This window comes from Notolepis coatsorum (assembly GCF_963971535.1).
Source record: "Notolepis coatsorum genome assembly, chromosome: 10".
Lineage (NCBI taxonomy): Eukaryota > Metazoa > Chordata > Actinopteri > Aulopiformes > Paralepididae > Notolepis > Notolepis coatsorum.
This window is the reverse complement of record NC_140174.1, coordinates 68,220,715-68,240,065: the sequence shown is the minus strand read 5'-3', so window position 1 is coordinate 68,240,065 and position 19,351 is coordinate 68,220,715.

Here is a 19,351-nt window from a genome sequence, read left to right as displayed (position 1 = left end):
AGCGTCACCAACAGTCATCAAGCGTAATCTGTCCCCGTTCTCCTCCATAATCATCAGTTTGGCTGGGTAATGAAGACTAGGCCTCAGCCCTCGTTTGTAAAGTTGTGCCATCACCTCGCGGTACGGTGCTCGCTGTTCCAACACAGCCGGGGTATAATCCTCATAGAAAGCAATTTGTTGACCGTTGTACAGCATCTCTGCCCTTCTCTTTCTGGCCTCCCGGATCCCCCGTTCTTTGGTTTGATAATTATGTTACCTGACGATAACAGGCCTAGGCCTTTCACCCTGCTTCGGCTTAGCTGCTAGCGACCTGTGTGCGCGGTCCAATTCCGGAGGGGTAGGGAGGGTTTCTGCCCCAAAAACCTGGGATAAAAGGGTGGCGAAGAAGGATGTTGGTCTTGGGCCCTCAATTTGTTCTGGTAGTCCAATGATCCGGAGGTTGTTTCGCCGCCCTCGAGCCTCGAGGTCCTCAGCTTTAGCCTTTAGCCTAGCATGGCTAGCACTCAGTTTGGCACATGTAGCCTCCAGCGACGCCATTCTCTCGCTTACAGATTCCGCATTCTCCTCCAGGGACTTGACCCGCTGTCTGTTGTCGGCCACGTCCGATTTAATTTGGTCAAGTTTATTTTCCAGAGTGGTAATGGCTTTTCTAAACTCGGAAGTGATAGCCTCTTTGTGGTTTTCAAGCAGGGTAGCTATCCAGGCCTTGCTAACAGCGTCATCCGTTTCCTCTTCTCTCTGAACATCGCCCCGTTTTGGTTTTGGAGTCTTGGATGTCATCTTTGTGAAGCCAAATAGTTAGTTAGCTGTATCGATACTTGTATATAAAAAAGAACTATGAAGGTTTGGAGTCTTAAAACGTGGAATTTAAAAAAACATGAGGGAGAGAGGGAAAGCACGTCTTACTGTGAGAACTGGGGTCTGGAGCACAGCCCAATTAGAACAGGGTTATGTTCTGTCTTGTGGCTGCCGTGGCAGCAGCGAGCGAGCAAGCGGTCCTTGTGCTTGCCTTGGAAGCTGCTGGGCTGCAGCGGGAGAACAAGTGTTCCTCTTCGGGGACAGGAGACGTCCAGGCAGGGACGGCGGTCCTTTGGGGCACAGGAGAGAACAGGTTAGAGTAGGCAAATACAAGGATGGAATCCAGGAGAGCTTTAGGCAGAGACGTCGTACCTGGGTAGTGGTAATTAATACCACGACAGCTTCTGGTCAGCGTCGAGGAGTAGAAGTAGTCATTCCATCAGGGGAGGATTGAGTACAGCTGTGGAGAGTGAGGTGCCTGACCGCGTGTGAATTAGGGGGATGGAGTGCAGCTTGGCGTATGAGGGTAAAGGGAGGGGTGGATGGAGAAGGAGAGGATGAGGAGGAGTGTGTAGTGGGTGGAGAGGGGGATGAAGAGGAGCGTGTGGAGGATGTGAGGGGAAAAGGAGGGGGAGTGAAGTATGCCCGTGCTGTGATTACGACACTTACGCCCTGCTCACCATACCGGAAGTCTTCTACAATACATTTTCTGAGAGTAGTTACAATGTATTTTTGGTACATCATATGTACTTTCATATACTAATTAAAAGCAAATTTTTAGTATGATATGTCATTAATATGCTGTCAGTGTAATCTAAGTACATTTAAAACAAAATGTGAGATGTTTACCAAAGATGTACTTTAGTAAACTTATTAAAAGTGTACTATTTTGGTAAGCTAAAGTAACCAGAAATACATAAAAACTAAGTCAATATACAAAGTACAATTTAAGTGGTAAATTTAACACAACTTTAGTATCCTTTCAGAAAATATAATTAAGTATAACGGAACGTAGGCCAAATGCGTCCACATTTTTATAGGATTCTATCACATTTTCATAACAATAGCACCCTGCATCGTTTTCATTGAGGTTTCTTACAAATTAACGATGCTTTATCTTGTCCTTTATATGCCGATTATCATTAGAATCTTAAATTGTACCATATGTCCCCCTTTAGACAACATATGTAACGCTACCAGCGCACTTTTGTTAAGATAATTAGTTGGCCATTCTCGGTCGCTATACCGAGGTCGCAGTCAGTGGCGAATCCTTATGGAAGCCAACGGAAGCCAGGCCTCCCTATTAAAATATGAATTAATATCAAATATGAAATATGAAAAAAGAAAATATATATATATATATAATTTTCTTTTAATATAGTTTGCATTCTTTTTCATCTGTGCATCTGTGTTATAATTTTTTATTTTTTTTTAATGTCTTTTTTTTTTTTAAATGTCTCCCTCTTCTCCTTCTCACTCCCTCTAACACACTGTCAGACTCACTGTGCTCACTGCAGCTATAGAGGAGAGGAGGCAGGGGGTAGGTCTCTTTCTCCAGCCTCAACCATGTGATTCATGTATGTAGAGTCCAAAACCGATCCTAGCCAATCAGATTCGAGCTGACTGCCACACCCTAAAAGTTTAAAACGGGGCTGTGAGAAGAATCATGAGTGTGGAATCCCCTCTGCACACCTCCCCTCTGCACTCTGAACATTGTATTAACCCGTGACTGCTCCCACGGGCCGAATATTGCCCCGATCCTCGCGAGATTAAATCCACGGGTACCTCTCGGCGTGCCGAAGCTTTTCCTAAATCACTTCCATCATCGAAAACGAGGGGAAAAGGTCGGCTTGCGACCCTGAAAATGTTGCGTGATTTTAAAAACGCTGTATTAAGTGAGCCTATTATGGGATCCACGCGAGCTTTCTATCGTGGAAACATCTGGGCGTCCCGCAACTTTTACTCATTCACATGTAGCCCCGAAAATGCTTAGAAAAGGAAAGCTGCAAGCGTGGAATAAACTCGCCGAAATATTCACGGCCATAGAGGAGACCGTGGGACACCTTTTTGCAACCGAATATGTGTCTCGAATTTTCTCCCACGCGGCGCGCAAAATCGTGCAAGGAAAAATCTGACCAAAAATGAACCAATGCTCCAGCAGTATTAATGACCCTGATGTACACAAGACAAACGTCTTTCTCTGGTCTGCATCCCCTTATACAATTGTGTGTATTGAGCCGTACTGTATTGTACCCATTCTGCAATCTGTTAAATAAATAAAAATAAAGTTTGACTGGCCGCCGAGCCATACTGTAGTGTACATGGTGACTGCTTGACTTAAAACAAATTAAAAAAAATTTAAAAAAAATATTAATACAAATATTTAATAATTTTATTTTTAATAAATTTTTTTTGGCTTCCCCTGTTATTTTACCCACGCGACGCCACTGGTCCCAGTAATAGTTTAACGCTGTTCAGATCACGTCAGAGAATATAGACACATCCCAGTGACCTGCGACCTGTGCTAACACTCTTGGGAAATGCAGTGTTGTAGTTCTCAACATTTTCAGCCTTTAATTTTAAACCAATGCTGCCATCTACTGACAACAAAAAAGTGTTGTCTAATCGTCACCTTGAGAGCTACTTCCGTATACAGCGCCGCCCCAAACCCATTCTAGAGATTCCCACTTTTTGCTGGGAGTGGGAATAGAATATATTCTATTATATTCTATTCAATCACCTCTTTGTTCATGTTGGAGTTTCCTTGGTCGCAAGGGAGAATCAAACAACTTATTTTATAGCATGTTCTTTAAAAATCTATTCTTGTTTAACTATTGTGTGTACTGTGTCCTCAGGTTGGAGTTTTCTACGCCTGGGCGCGTCCTTCTACCAGCGAGCCAAGGAGAGCTTTGAAAAAGCCCTGGAAGGAGAACCAGACAGCGTCTCCTTTAATGCAGGCTACGCTGTGATTCTCTACAGACTGGAAGGAATGAAGAAGTATGTTGTTGAGCGGATAGTAGTGTAGTCGATGCATAACTACAGTATTAATTTACTTACAGAGTCTCATGGTCTGAGTTCTGGCTGGCTGTGGGTTCTGAGTAGTGGTCTGCAAGGGCCTTGAAATAAAGCCCAAGCCCTGCCCGAGCCCTTGAACTTGAGGCCCTGCCCGAAAATAAGCCCGACTGTAAATAATATTTTAAGCCCTAGCCCGCTGAAAACCCGAAAAAAATTATTATTATTATTATTATTAAAATATACATTTTTTTGTATTTGTTTTAAATATTCGAAACACGGTTTTATATGAACGTAATAAATAAACAAAACTAAGAAACATATACATAGCCTGTTTCGCAATGCCGTCTCTCCCAGTGCTCGCTTATATCTCTGACTCACACATCAGCCTCGTAAAATGTATTGAAGGCTATAGAATCTTCTTTGACACACACACACACACATGACACACAATAGCCTACTCAGTCAAACAAACAAACAGAAAACAGAAATCAGATTTCGAGCAGAGCAACGTAATGAAAATCACAACAAAACAGGTAGCGAGTCGAGACCCAGCAAATAATAACATCACTCACCAGACGTCAGCAACGCGTTGAACACCGTTAACAAAACCGGCTACATACTGTACATCCCAAGAACAAATTAAAACGTTCGCCAACTGGCTATATTCCAACACAACCAATCGAGTTGAACTTGTCCCCTAGCTGACTTCTCCCTGCGCGCTGCAGTCCAAATGTTTCTCTGGCGCAAAAGAGAAAGCGAATCTTAAAACGAAGGTTCTGTATCGTTAGTGGCTTAGCTTGGCATCACTACTGCACTATCTCGCGTACGTGCACGCGTACTGAATAAACCACAAATGTACCTCTAATACCAGTATTAGTCTGACCACACCCCTCATCAGCTTACCTTCATAAGCAGGTGTGTGGTCACCTGCTCTCCTCCTTCTCGCTTTCACCACAAGGAAGAGGTGCCTCGGTAGATCCCCACACTTGACACCATGATGGAAGAAATTGGGTTAGGAACAGCTTTGGGAAACAAGGATACGTTGACATCATATCTTTATTTTCTCTCTCACTATTTTCGAGAAAATACGGCGATATTGTCTTCGTACTGGAGTGTCTGGAAGATGATGATCATTCTAAAAACCCTCCACCGGTTTTCGTATTGGGAGCACGCCGCTGCATGCTTCTCAACTGCAGTTCCTTGCTGTGTTTGTTGGGGTGAAACCTGTCAGGCCACAGCTGAACTGTCGGACATGCCGCTGTTGTGAGAAGCGGTGCGTTCCAGGTTGGGTGAGTAGTGTTTGCTGGCGGGCTCCACTTGTCTGTTAGTGCTATGGGGGCTACTTGACAAAGTTTATGGAAACCGGCCCCAGGCTAGGGTCCTTTGTTTAGCCACCTAGGCGACAGAAGACCTTGGTCTGAAGACCATTATAGTTTTAACTATAGTGGGCCGCGACCATTGACACTGGTGATCCCTGTGTGTTCTGGACGAGTGGATTCTCTCTGTCACCGTGTTAAGGCCCCATCTTTCATATCCAAATGAGAGTATTCCTTCACGAGGGGATATGTGCATGTAATGTGCGATAGCGGCAGATTCATGTTCAAAGTCAGCTATACAGGCCAGTTGGTACTGTGCTGATTCCGCCGGACGTGGTAATGTCACCGTTGTGAAGCGGTGTTGACGTCTTGTTTTCTCTTTTCTCTTAAAAAGTGAGGAGAGGTTCAGAACGGCGGCCTGTCTGGGTGAGTGTTATGTCATTGTTTACATGTTCATAGCTTACGGTTAGCCGGTCAGTGGCCTGGTGCGGGGTAGCTTAGCTTCTCGCGCGCCGCCGGGAGCTCGCTTCTGATCGCGTGCGTCGTTAGATCGGCGTCTCGCGAGCGGAAGCAATAGCACCCGAACGGTTGGAGCAGCCGTTAGCTTGATGCTATTCTGTTGAACGTGCTTTGATTTTAACATGTTTTACACTCTTGACCACGACGTCATCCTTGACAGGGGATGTTCGTCGACCCTGCCCTGAGCCTGGACGGCGATTGCGTCAACAAAGAGGACTGTAGCGACTGGTTGGAGCGGCGACGCTGCCCGGATCGAACAACACAGGACGGCTGTGTTCTACGGTGTCTTGTGACTGCACTTCGCTGATCTGCGTTCCGGGTAGGTACGGGGTTGGCCAGACCTCATAACACGTCTTCTGGTTTTACTTTGCTAAATGTATTGTGAATAACGGTGTTTTTTCCCAAAACGTGTGTTGTTGCAATGCATTTGGGATACGTTGCGGGTTATGTGTGAGCTGTTTTTGTCACTGGCAGTTAGCTTCTCCGTGCAGATCGTGATGTATTGATCTGGTTGTTGTGTGAGAAACATCATGGTGTTTATGTGTACCGTGTACTCACTACTAAGGCAACTAACCTATGAAGCTATGCTTGGTGACAAGTGAGTAAAAGAATGTTCTTTCTCAGACTGTAATGACAATGAACAGTGAGTTCACACATTAGCAGGTTTTCCTGTTTTAACTGGCCGTATTGAGGGTAAAATAGGAGGATTGTGTTTTCCCCCCCGGTTCCCTGGGGACTTTATCACCTCCTATCAGACATGTTGTGCATTAATTGTGTCTTTTGTGTGGTAGGGATACGATGTAACTCTTAGCTTGATTGCTGAGGTTGTGCTAAATCTGCTGGAGAAACTTATTTCCTAAAGGGAAATTGGTTTGGTTGCTGTCATGTGTGCTTAGCAAGGCCTGTGGTCGATACTAATCAAGAATGATGTATTCTCTCATTGTGGAAAAAACGGCGTTCCTCTGTTGAGTGTTTTTGCCATTTTTTGTAGGTGATGATGGGTTGTGTGTGTCATGTGACCTACAACTGGGTTGTACTGGCCACAGAAGCACATGTGTGTGTTGGACCGGGGTTCTTAGAGCCCTCTCTATTCTGTGTTTTTCCTTAGTAAAAATCAGATAGCAGGTTAGCTCATGCGCTGTGTGGAGCTGTGAAACGCTTCATAGGGCTGACTATGACTGTGTCATATTCTCTTTTTGTCGTTACGTCGTATCATGGGTGTGGGGTCGTAAAGGGGTGAACTGGTAACCTTTCCTCTCCCCATTGTTCTGTCGGTCAGGGGTACACCCCCTGTCCTTCAAGGTTCCCGTCACGTGGCGGTTCGGCACGTTACGGGGGGGGGGGGGGGGGGGGGGGGGGAGGGAGTTCCTGGTCCCACGGCCTGGTATATTGGGCGTGTGCACCGCAGGAATTCCCCCGCCATAGAGTACGTCACCGTGCGCGTCTCTGTTGGTAGGACTTCCGTGTGCTGTTCAGGTCCATGTGATGGATCTGTTTTCAGGGGGGTGGTCAGGGCTCCTCCTCACCAAGCGCCTGTTCGGGCCTTCTGTGAGTTCGGACTCCTTCTTCCATGTGAGGAAGCCTCCATCAGAGTACAGAGCCTTCCTCCTCAGATTGTCAAAGTGAGTGGACCCTCTAGAAGGGTCCTTTTCTATTGTATGTATATTCGATTCAATTCGTTTATTGAGTGTGTATGGGTTCGGTGCCTCTTCCCCGGAGGCCCTAAAACCAGTTTTTTACATGGCTCAAGGTGCAATATATTCCTTTCAATCTGTACAGCTCGCGTGGGAAGTCTCTCTGGGGATCCCCGTCTCTTTCCTATGGGAGGGTGGTGGGATGTAAAAATGTGAACATTTTTTACCCCGGCTGTGTAGACTGGGATACATACTGTTGATGCTTCCTTCTTTCTATTCCAGAAGTGTTGGAGTTAGGGAGTGTCACACCCCTCTTGTCGTTCCCCTGGGCGCCTTGGGGATTCAATGACAGGTCTAAATAGCCTGTTCATTGATGGGGGTGTGTCCCGACGCACGTATAGTGCTAGCTCGCTGTAAACAGGCGATTGACTGGCACGCCTTGGTTGCTTGTGGTTGAAACAGCGTTTTTATAAAGCAACTGGGATGGGGGTTTTTCCTCTTCCGGCGACCACATCCCATGACCTGGGTGGGTTGTCGACGGATTCTCGTTCATGTCTGGGGGATGATGACGGGATGGATCTGAACATATGTAGTGGGGTCTCACGCCCTTGGGGTGGGCCACCAGGCGCGGTTCGTCCGAACGTCTGGGTGGCGCCTTCTTTTCATGTTAAGATCAACACGCATATCTGCCCTTCTCCTGGAGTAGGCATGTCGGCGTGGTTAGGGCACGGGACTGGTTCTGGTCACGCTGGTCCAGATCAGTTGAACCCGTTGTCCGCCGGGGATGCAGATCTGCTGTTCTGGTACCCTGAGGGACTTGGGCTTTTTTCAGGGGGAAAAATGCCAGGTCGGTCTGGGTGTCACAGGGTTAAGCGCTATGGAGACCCTGGTTGGGTATGTTTTTACTCAGCACTGTCGTCATGGCTTACAGCCATGCCATTCTGTACGCGCTCGATCTCGTCGGATCTCGGCCGCTACACAGGTTGGTCCTGGTTAGTACTTGGTTGGGAGACCGCCGGGGAATACCAGGTACGGTGTGCTTAGGGGCTGGTTCTCCATTATTTTTCGCTCCTCTCTCACGCATGGCGAAGAGGGGCCTGTGGGGGTGGTTTTTTGACCTCCTCTGGTGACCCTGTGCTTCCCGTACCGCCAGGCCCGGTCCGAAGTGATGTTTGCGACCCGTAGGCCTGGGTTAACCCTTTTTGGAAACTGAAACACTTGTACTGCGGTATAGCCGGTGTATACCCGCAGGTGTGTTTTGGAGTTTTTTCTTGAGGGGTTATAGGAACAACCACCGCATTGGGTAACACCGAGGTGGTTGATTCCCTGGTGTGTTGGAGCAGTGTCAACTCCCGGGTTCACCGTTTGAGGGTGCCCCTGCACGTTCATGACGTCTGCCAATCGTGTCAGCCTTCTCTGCCTCGACCCCTCTGGGTGGGGGTTGTTAAATGGAGGCTTGGTCATGCAACACCGCCAGCTTACGCTCCTTCCGCCGGGGCGGCTGTGTTCAGCTGTCCCCTCTGGCGCCTGTCTCGTCCGCAGTCTCCAGGCTAGGGTTAACAGCCTGTTGCCTGGTTTTTCCCCGGTGCGCTGCCTGCTTCCGTTGGTTAACCTTTTTTGTGTGCTTACGGCCATGCTGACTGCCTGTTCTGCAGGGTCAGTGTGCCAGGCGGTGTACTATTGGGGGGACGGGGCCCGCTCGGCTTACGGCCATACCGACCTGAACACGCCCGATCTCGTCCGATCTCGGAAGCTGGGCAGGTTCTGGCCTGGTTGGTTCCGCCTGGGAATACCAGGTGCAGTAACTGAGGGGCCTTTGTCCGAATACGCTGGCGATGTGGGGGGCGGGGCACTACGTGCCCACCTGGTGGGGTCTTGATGCTGGCATCATGGACTTCTCCGGGCCCCCATTCCAGGGAGTCCAGTCCTTTTGGTGGGTCTGGGTCTTCCTTCGCGCTCCGCTGCTACGGCCTTGCCACGGGGTTGGGTTTGCCCTTGGCCCCGTGATTCTGGGGGCAGTAACGAGGTTGTTCCTCCGTTCGTTCCCGGGTGGCATGCGGGTTGTGCGTGTGTGTAGTCGTGGGGTCAAGCCACGGTCTGCTCACCCTGTGCGTTAAGTTGCTTGAGTGCCTCTTCGCACGGTCGGGTCCGTCGCCTTCCCGTGAAGCCTCTAATAGGGGGGATACCCTCCATTAGGGGGGGTCGGGGGGGCTCGGCCCTCCCTGTTCTGATGGTTTTGGGGGGCTGTCAGCGGGGTGTATTTGTCAGCCAAGTGGCTCCGCTTGGCCTCCCTTGTGCAGTAGTGATGCCAAGCTAAGCCACTAACGATACAGAACGATAGGTTATGACTATAACCAAGTTCTGTTAGTTAGGGGCGATGCTTGGCATCAGACGACCGCTGCAGCCCTTGTCCTCACCTTGTGGTGAAAGCTTGGGAAGGAGGAGAGCAGGTGACCACACACCTGCTTATGAAGGTAAGCTGATGAGGGGTGTGGTCAGACTAATACTGGTATTAGAGGTACATTTGTGGTTTATTCAGTACGCGTGCACGTACGCGAGATAGTGCAGTAGTGATGCCAAACATCGCCCCTAACTAACAGAACTTGGTTATAGTCATAACCTATCGTTATCCTATAACCCTAGTTATATGAAAAAAAAAAAAAAAAAACGGCGGTGCCCGGGCCCGGCCGAGCCCGAATTATTTATTTAAAAAAAAGCCCTACCCAGCCCGAACCCGCCGGGCCGGGCCGGGCCCCGTCGGGCCTGGGCAAGGTTGCAGTGCACTAGTTCTGAGCAAACCAGAAAGCAAACAGGGTCTCTGTTGGAAGCAATATGTGTGATAGATAGGGTTGGGTTGGGTGCCTTTCCCATTTGAACCGATACCAGTACTGGTACCTGTGAAGCGATACCAGTACCTACCTGGCTGTACCCTTTTTTGGTACTTTCATTATAACAAAATAATTATTTCTGTTATAAAACTAAACTAAAGTCTAAACTTCTCAATTTCAACATTGTTATCACACCACACAAACTAAAACCCCTCCCTACCTCCCTCTCCCAAACCGTTTCTACAACCATGTTTTAATGTTGCATGATTATGTATACATTTATTATGTATTATTATTTTTTAAGTTTCAATATCAACATTATCTGGCCATCCTCAGTAAATACTATCAAACTCCTCTGACCTCATCTGGTCTTTCCAAAGACCAGAGATGGGACATGCACATCACACGCACAGAAAGGGAGAATGGCATAGCAGACTTAATGATAGAATATTTCAGCGAATGAAATTAAATGTTTATTATCATCAACTATCCAGTTCGTTTTTATAGTGTAAGGTTTGGCTCCTTTAAATCATTGAATGTAGAGAGAGAGAGAGAGAGAGAGAGAGAGAGAGAGAGAGAGAGAGAGAGAGAGAGAGAGAGAGAGAGAGAGAGAGAGAGAGAGAGAGAGAGAGAGAGAGAGAGAGAGAGAGAGAGAGAGAGAGAGAGCCCCCCCCCCCCGAGATGTGATGAGGTAGAGAAAAAAAACCAGTGGGTATATTTATTTACAAGTGACAATGGTACAGGTGAATAATTGGAATCAGGGGTGAACAGATCAAAACACAAAAGGGATAAAGTCCAAACAAAAAAGCAACGGCGAGCACAAATAAACAAAGTAGCAAATTAAACCACAGGAACAATCAAAGTCCAATTGCCTGGGAACAGAAATATGCAAAAACTCATAGGGGCAAAAACAAAGAGTATCCAGGACGCGTGTATCCTTTTTACAACGCATCCGCGTTTCCGGCGCTCTGATCACAGGTCATGTGACATGTGCGCCCAGTAGCCTGTTTGCCCATTTCCGCATTGAACAGCCTGCAAACTACCTGGCGTTCTATCGCCATGCTCTAAGACAAACTCTAACCTTAACCAACTTTGAAGAGTGCCTAAGCTTAACCAGTGTAGAAACTTGCCGTCCCACGATTGGCGCTCATGACACATGACCTGGCCAATCAGAGTGCAAAACGGGAACCCGGAAACGACGATGCGTTGTAAAAAGGCTTCAAGCATCCAGGACCAACAAAAGGGGATAGGCAGGAGGATCACCAGGCGGGGTAGTCAGGCAGAGACTGTGACACAAGAAGGTACAAAGTTATAATCTCATATGGTCAAAAACACGGAATAGTAACTAGCAATCAAAAACATGAGAATGCATAGAAACAGGACTAACGGTATGTAAGTCTACAATCTGGCAAAGAGGAATAGTGGTGACCAGTCTTTTATGGCAAGGAGGATGATGATGAACAGCTGATCGCCTAACTCCCCACACCTGGATCCACTCCTGCCTGATTGAGAGCGAGAGAGGGGGAAAACAAAGGGATACAGGGAATGGGAAGCCTGGAGGCTTGGAGGTGCATGACAATCATGGCCGTAGCCAGCTATGAGGTCACCGAGGTCTGGACCTCGGTAACTATTCGTAACTATTAAAATATATATATATATATATATATATATATTTATAATTTTTTTTTAAAGTTTGGTCAACGACCGGCCCACTACTAGGCTGGGACAGCGGCCCATTGGTACTGACTGACACTGGGCTGGCCCAATCACATCTCTTACTAAGCACCCCCCCGCCAGTCGTGCAGGTACATGACTGAGAGGGGGGCTGGTACATGACTGAGATGGGGCTGTGGTACATGACTGAGAGGGGGCTGTGGTACATGACTGAGAGGGGGCTGTGGTACATGACTGAGAGGGGGCTGGGGTACATGACTGAGAGGGGGCTGGTACATGACTGAGAGGGGGCTGGTATACAGGTCTGAGAGGGGGCTGGTATACAGGACTGAGAGGAGGCTGGTACATGACTGAGAGGGGGCTGGTATACATGACTGAGAGGAGGCTGGTACATGACTGAGAGGGGGCTGGCTGGTACATGACTGAGAGGGGGCTGGTACATGACTGAGAGGGGGCTGGTACATGACTGAGAGGGGGGCTGGTATACATGACTGAGAGGAGGCTGGTACATGACTGAGAGGGGGCTGGCTGGTACATGACTGAGAGGGGGCTGGTACATAACTGAGAGGGGGCTGGTACATGACGGAGAGGAGGCTGGTACATGACTGAGAGGGGGCTGGTATACATGACTGAGAGGAGGCTGGTACATGACTGAGAGGGGGCTGGCTGGTACATGACTGAGAGGGGGCTGGTACATGACTGAGAGGGGGCTGGTACATGACTGAGAGGGGGCTGGTATACATGACTGAGAGGAGGCTGGTACATGACTGAGAGGGGGCTGGCTGGTACATGACTGAGAGGGGGCTGGTACATGACTGAGAGGGGGCTGGTACATGACTGAGAGGGGGGCTGGTATACATGACTGAGAGGAGGCTGGTACATGACTGAGAGGGGGCTGGTATACATGACTGAGAGGAGGCTGGTACATGACTGAGAGGGGGCTGGCTGGTACATGACTGAGAGGGGGCTGGTACATGACTGAGAGGGGGCTGGTACATGACTGAGAGGGGGGCTGGTATACATGACTGAGAGGAGGCTGGTACATGACTGAGAGGGGGCTGGCTGGTACATGACTGAGAGGGGGCTGGTACATGACTGAGAGGGGGCTGGTACATGACTGAGAGGGGGGCTGGTATACATGACTGAGAGGGGGGCTGGTACACATGACTGAGAGGGGGGCTGGTACATGACTGAGATGGGGCTGTGGTACATGACTGAGATGGGGCTGTGGTACATGACTGAGATGGGGCTGTGGTACATGACTGAGAGGGGGCTGTGGTACATGACTGAGAGGGGGCTAGTACACGACTGAGAGGGGGCTGGTATACAGGACTGAGAGGGGGCTGGTATACATGACTGAGAGGAGGCTGGTACATGACTGAGAGGGAGCTGGTACATGACTCAGATGGGGCTGTGGTACATGACTGAGAGGGGGCTGTGGTACATGACTGAGGGGGCTGGTAGATGACTGAGAGGGGGCTGGTATACATGACTGAGAGGGGGCTGTTACATGACTGAGAGGGGGCTGGCTGGTACATGGCTGAGAGGGGGCTGGTACATGACTGAGAGGGGGCTGGTACCATGTATTGTGCATCATTGTAGGTCAAACCATTAAAAAGTTAATTTCTACAGCAGCCATTTTGGATTTTGGTCTCTCACAAATCCCCCCCGACTTTTAAAAAAATACACCCCGGCTAAATTAGTTAATTAACCCTCCTACTGTAGATGACAAATCCATTGAGAAACAAAGTGCCACATATGACCCAACTACTAGGTCCATATCATATTGAGCCGTACTGTATTGTACCCATTCTGCAATCTGTTAAATAAAGTTTTCATTCATTCATTCATTCATTCATTCATTCATCATCATAATATTATTTTTTAAATCATTAGGATAAGGGTTCCCTTGATAAAGATGCATGAAAAGGCTGTATAATATACAACACCTGTAGCTCAACTGCAAACACAGCTTTTTTGATTTGATTAGATTTATTTGGAAATTAAAAACACATCATAAAAACAAATTATCTTGACCAATTTGTATTCCTGAGGATAGCACCTAAAAGCATTCATTAAAACACTTATTTCCAAGGTGGTCCTCGATGGAAGACATAAAAACACAGCACACATAGCCTACTCAACTGCTCAAAAATGTATGCCTACTTATGTATTAGCCTACAGGAAAAACACATTCACAACAGGCAGCAAAGTTTATTTTCAGCCAAGTATGGTAACAAGGTAACTATTAGGATATATATGGTATGGATGTCTTACTCTTAATAACTTATTACTATCTGTGGTAGCTCTAGTCTCCACCTACACAAATTGTTTTTCTGCTGTCCATTGATCATGCACCTTCACGTGGTAGGCACATAGGTCCAACTCCCCAAACAAACACACCATTGATTTAATTGCCATATAAATCACATTCAAAGATCCAACTATTACTCCTCTCTGAACATGAATATAAAACCAGAAGGTGATCTATTAACTGTGTAAACCTTATGCAATATTCATCATTGATATTTGAATACTTGAAATCTGTATGAACTGAGTAGTTAGTATCAAATGAAATAAGATGGCACAGCTCCATGCATTCATTGAATAAACAACTATTTGCTCATTACCAGTATGGTATTGTTTAAATTGTACAGGTTTTTGCACATCTTTGTCAGGGAATTCCAACAATTCTGGACCTGAATGTACCAGTTAATTGGAATCATCGCTTTCTCCTTATGTCTAGTCAAGCCAGGTTGTGGAGGAGAGAGACAGGGATGAATAGGCTATAGACTACTTTGCCCATCCTGAGCCTGCTATGATGCAGGTGTTTTTACATCACCACCCAAAACAAGATTCAGCCAAGAGCGAGTGAGTACACTGGTCCACTTGTCCATGGCACTTACTACCCAGCTTTGTAGTGGGTTGGGGGAATAGTACAGTAGGTACGCATCAGTGGAGGTTATTGCATGACAACTAGTGAGGCAGTACTTCACTAGAAATATAGATATAAATACATATTATTATCAGTGATGGGAATAACGGCACTATAAGTAACTTCGTTACTAACGGCGTTCGTTTTTTCAGTAACGAGTAATCTAACGGATTACTCTTCCAATCTTAATAACGTCGTTACCGTTACTACAAAAAAATGCGGCGCGTTACTATGAATGAACCTGTTTCTTTCATCAGACAGATCTCTGCGCCGAGAGGCAATAATATGTTCTTCCTTGTTTAGTGGACAGTGCGCAAGCCAAGCATACATGCTGACGATTGGCTGAGGTTGAATACAATGTCATGGTAAGCCAATCAGAGGTGGAGGTGGGCGGGTGTCTAAAGCATCCAGAGTCTGAGACACACAGCGCAACAAGACAAGCGATCACTGATCAGTCAGCATGAGACCGCGGTCCGTGTAGTGTACGTTTTGAACTCAAAAACGAATCCAACGAACAACACAATGTCAACATGAGACCGCGGGTCCATGAGCGTTTTGTGTTCAGTGTTCACTCTTTGCAGCGCAGGGCACTGAGTGGCCCTACTGCAGTGCTGACAGCCTTATCAACAGTGCTGCACTTCCTGGTTTAATAGCACAGGCTTCAGCTGCTCAGAGATATATATATCTCTGTATGTCATGCATGTCTTAAATGTAATGATTAGATTAGTTTAGATGATTCGATTAGATTCTTATATCTGTATGTTGTGTATGTCATTGATTGATTGATTGAAAAGTTTATTAACAGATTGCAGAATGGGTACAGTACAGTACAGCTCAATACATACAATTGTTAAGGGGATGCAGACCAGAGAAAGACTTTCTTCATAAATGTCATGAATTGAAAATGGGGGACCCTGATGTAAACAAGACGAAACTCTTTCTCTGGTCTGCATCCCCTTAACAATTGTGTGTATTGAGCCGTACTGTATTGTACCCATTCTGAAATCTGTTAATTAAAATGTTCAATCAATCAGTATATATTCTGTTTGTATTTGTATGATCCACTATATAAACATAGTAATTATAATATCTACATAGCCTACACATGGCATTTGATTGGAGGCTAGTCTCACTTTGTCCCACAGCAACATTAAAATAGTTTAGATTTGTGTATGTTGTTTATGTAAAAAAAAATCTTGAAAGTAACGCAATAGTTACTTTCTGAAGTAACGAGTTACTTTTATAATTTGTAACTGAGTAAGTAATTTAGTTACTTTTTGGAAGAAGTAACTAGTAACTGTAACTAGTTACTTTTTTAAAGTAACTTGCCCAACACTGATTATTATTAATATACATAATAATAATAAAATAATAATAATAATAATAATAATAATAATAATAATAATAATAATAATAATAATAATAATAATAATAATAATAATAATAATAATAAAAAAAACTGGTCGTGAGACGGAGCGCACTTGATTGATTGGCGTTCAGGTCGTACCACATTGTGTTGACTGACAGCCTTGAAATCCAATCAGAGAATGCCTGCGGACCTGCACCTGGACTGGCGTCAATATGTTCTAGATGTTTCATCATCTCACGTGTGCAATTTGCCTGGAAAGAGACTGGAGTGAAGAAGAACATTCATTTGCCTAATATAATCATTCATATTTTAAGATCTTTATTCAATTGTTGAACTTCATCAACTTATTGTGCACTGCATCGTTTGATGATATATATATATTTTTTTTATCTCAGTTCGTGAACGTGCCGTCTTGGACTCTGTAAGTCATGGCTATTTTTACACTTTCCATTAGTGTCTCGAGTCGGAATATTCAACGGAAGATGAGATCGGTCGAGTTGGCAATGCTTTTGTGTTGACTTGAATCGCTTGGGTGACCACAGTTTCTACAGTCCCGAAAATGGAACATTTCACAAAAGACTGTGTTTGCATTTTTGGATTTACAACATTGAACGGAATATCGAAGGATGGATTTTATTTACAAGTGATCTGAAGGGACTGGGACACTATTTCTTCGTAAAGAAGTACGTCAAATGGTGAGTGGATTTAAAATATATATATATATATTGGACCGCTGCGTCCAGTGTGTCAGTGATGTGTGTGTGTGGCTGAAATGCGTGTTTACTTTTGAATTACGAACGTAATTGTCCTTTTAAGTGTTACATAAAACCCATCTGTGGCCTCGTGCAGAGGAAGGTGGTAAATACATGTTAGAGGAGACTGAGGAAGGGGTTCTATCAGTGTCTGTCTGGTCACCACCAGCTAGGGCTGCAACTAATGACTATTTTGGTAGTCGACTAATCTGTCGATTATTTTTTCGATTAGTCGACTAATCGAAAAACAATTATATACATTTTTTTTTTTTTTTTTTTTTTTTGCACTACCTATCTTTGTGAAAGTGGCTTCTCAGCTCTGGTCCAGCTGAAGACAGAGCAGAGGAACAGATTGGACATTGAGCATGACCTCAGAGTTGCTTTGAGACTCTTGTCAGGACCAAACAACATCCCCAGTTATCCCATTAGTTCCCCCAAACTTACTGTCGGCCTGTTATGTTAAGCTACAGATGAAGCTTTTAGTTTTCATGGGCGCTTTGCCGCGACGCGCGCACAGTGATATCACGTCGTTGAAATGAATTAGGAACCCAGGCTGCTGTTCTATTTTATGCCGCCAGGAGGCGCAAAGTCATTAGACGGACGCTACAACGTCCTACACAGTAAACTGTATAACGATCTGTATATGTTTTGTTGTCTAAAATAAATACCATACCATATGTCTAAAGCAATGTTGCTGAATAAAATAATTAACCAGTTAAAACCTGTCGAATGGAGCAGTCAAAGGGATATATAATGGATATATTTTGTCTAGTACCGTGGTGTAATGGTTTATGCCCATTCCTTTCAAGCCGACGCCCGGGGTTTGAATCCCAGCGTGTCTAATATATATATATTTTTTTATTTATAAAATGAAATTGCCCGCAACGATGTGCATAATACAATAGTAATAATATATAATAAGAATCCAACCAATAGAGCGACATTGTGCAATAAACAAGTAAACAAAGTAGGGCATATCGGTATTTGTACACGAGTTATTCTCGAGTCAACTTCTTGTCTGTTGTTGCTACGCAACTTCACTTGACTTGAAAAGACTTGATACCTCCCCCCATGCCCAACGATAAAAAATTAACGTTATTAAATGTATATATATATATTAATTCATTTTGCGCGAATCCACACTTCATTTCCCAGATCCACTTTGAAACAACCAATCACGTTGCGCGATAGCACGAGCGATCCACAGTCAGGAAGTAATGTTACAGCTGAGTTCACTCATTCAGAACGGCGAAATGTAAAATGCTACCCAGGATTGTTGCGTTTCGTTATAAAAACTATGCTGTGATAAACAAAAAACGAATCGCAGTATGCAAAACGTGCGGTTCGAGGATCACAGATGGAGATTCAACGTCCAACTTCGTTCGACACTTGAACTAAGAAGGTGCACAAAGATCGGTAAGTGAATGAACGAATGAATGAAAACTTTATTTAACAGATTGCAGAATGGGTACAATACAGTACAGCTCAATATACACAATTGTTAAGGGGATGCAGACCAGAGAAAGACTTTCGTCTTGTTTACATCAGGGTCCCCCATAGTAACTTGGCTTGCTACAGTAGCTACAGTTAAATCAATGTTATATATGAGAGTATATAACGTTATCATATACTCTCTTTTTTAGACTCTTTTTGTATCACAAACAGTACTGTATTTGTAAATCTGGTATGTCATAAATGTATAGATGTAGCAGTACTGTATCTGTATGTCATGTATGTCATGTTATGATGAATTGAAAATGGGGGACCCTGATGTAAACAAGACGAAAGTCTTTCTCTGGTCTGCATCCCTTTAACAATTGTGTTTATTGAGCTGTACTGTATTGTACCCATTCTGCAATCTGTTAATTTTCTTTCAATCAATCAATCAATCAATCATTACATCCAAGATACACGGCTGCTGTAGTCTTGTCTTATAAAATACATAAACAATCAGCAATGTCTCGCTTGATGAATGGCCAGCAGTAGCCTAATTAATATTAATAAAAGTATTATCATTTTAATAATTGCGAAACGTGTTTAGTCCCTTGTTTGAGCCGAATCTGGGTTGAACATGATTTGTGGAACTCCCTCTGGTGTTGTGGTCGTGGTATTCACTGACCTTTGGGAAGTATTTCGACATGTACATGGGTATCTTAGTGGTGTAGTGTACAGTATCTTGTAGACCAGGCCCATTGCAAGTTGCTGTACTCTGTCGTCTACTCTAAGCCATCCTAGGTAGTCAAAGTGGGCAGGGGTGAGGTGGGTTCTAGGAGTAAGGTCAAGCAGTAGTCTGACCAGTTTGTTTTGTGATGTTTGTAATTTAGTTTTTAGCACTTTTGAGGTGCTTTGGTACCATGAGGTGCAAGCATAGTCGTAGTACCCTTGAATGAGTGCTCCTGCCAGAGTCTTCAGGGTATTCTTGTTTACCAGAGAGGAGATCCGGTACAAGAATCTTGTTCGTTGGTTGACTTTTTTTTATTACATTGGTTGCCATTTTGTCACAGGAAAGAT